We start from the raw sequence: 1,504 nt of genomic DNA, 5'->3' as shown, positions 1-1,504 counted from the left end.
AAAAAAAAAAAAAAAAAAAAAAAAAAAAAAAATGTGATTCAAGGCGTAGCTCCGATCTTGCTAAAAACGCCTTTTGGGAGGTTGAGCCGCTTGCACAATGTTGGGAATGAATGAGCCGTCCCAGCTCTATGAAGAGAGCAATGACGTGCAGATGGACCTGATGCCTGGCAAGAGTGACCTTCTACAGATGCAGGTAGGCAGCGGGAGCCGGGAGCCATCCCTGAACCCCCCGCACCGGAGCCCTGCCACAGCTTGACCAGGACGGCCCAATGGAGGAGGAGGCGGCCCAGCCAACGGCGGAGCCCCAGGGGGACAGAGGCCTTGCTAACCGGCCCAGCTCTGGGGAGTAGCCAGGCCGGATCGCCAGCCATGGCTTGGAGAAGGGGGGGAGGGGGGAGGGGGTACGACGAGAAAGACTAGGAATTTGATGACTGGGAGGACGACTGCGACTATCTGGCAGAGGAGCTGCTGAGTGGTGCAGGCTGCAGTTTCAGCAGCCCTTGGAGGAGACAACGTGCTTCTGAGAACCTCCAGAGTAAGAGAAGCAGCTCTGGATGGCGGGTTTCAAATGCGTTATGTTTCAAATGCGTTACCTCTTTTGATCAGCTGGCTTTTATGGAAAAGCTTTTTTCACTTATGGTTGGCAATCGTTTGACCGAAGAACTCGGCTGTGATTAGATTATTGATATGATACAGAGTAGTTAAGTGATTTGGGAGAGACCCAGCGTTCCACTGTCTCTCGGGTTCTTTACAAATAGGTCTGTGCCAATGGAAAACTTGATCTTAAAAAAATTTTTTTTCTTATTTAATTTAATTTAATTAATTAATTAATTAATTTTTGCAGAGTAGAATAGGGCAGGGACAGCACAGTTATGAAAAAGGAAGATAATTGGTAAAGAAAAAGGCTGTTAGTACTGTTGAATCCTGTTTTCAAGAATGTCCTAAAACACCTATGGCTTTGACTTTGTTATTGATCCAGATTATTTTCCTTGCATTGGGGAAAATATCTTTCATATGTAAGGGAAGGTTTTGCAAGAATAAGTCATGACCAAGACAAACTACCAGCACAAGAGCCCACTGTATTAGTTGCATGACAAAGAGTAGCTAATTTGTCCAATTAAAGACACGATCTCTTTGAGTTATTTGGACTGAAAGCATTTTAATTATTTATTTATTTGCCACACCGCGAGGCTTGCAGGATCTTAGTTCTCCGACCAGGGATTGAACCCGTACCCTCAGCAGTAATATCACCGAGTCCTAATCCCTGGACTGCCAGGGAATTCCCTTGTCTGAAAGTATATGGAGAAAACTTTGAAGATTCCACTTTGTGATCTATCCAAGCTGTGGCTATCAAGGGCTAAATTTTTAGTGTAAGATAAATTGAGTATTCTTCAGTATCCCTAAAGGATAATGAAGCCCCCAAAGAAATATGTATTGTGTGTGCTACGTCTTAAAATGTGTTTCCAAGATCATCTGAAATTTTGCTTGTACTACTGTATCTTAA

General features: G+C 44.1%; 1 pseudogene; it reads left to right on the top strand.

Moving 5' to 3' along the window:
* The first annotated feature begins 97 nt into the window (after positions 1–97).
* LOC113608860 (EP300-interacting inhibitor of differentiation 1-like) lies at positions 98–705 on the top strand (annotated as a pseudogene).
* Positions 706–1,504: the final 799 nt, after the last annotated feature.

Source organism: Aethalodelphis obliquidens, unplaced genomic scaffold (assembly GCF_003676395.1).
Source record: "Aethalodelphis obliquidens isolate GAN/ISIS:26980383/991018 unplaced genomic scaffold, ASM367639v1 scaffold53, whole genome shotgun sequence".
NCBI classification, from domain to species: Eukaryota; Metazoa; Chordata; class Mammalia; order Artiodactyla; family Delphinidae; genus Aethalodelphis; species Aethalodelphis obliquidens.
The sequence above is the reverse complement of the archived record's forward strand: the minus strand, read 5'-3'. Positions and strand labels throughout refer to the sequence as shown.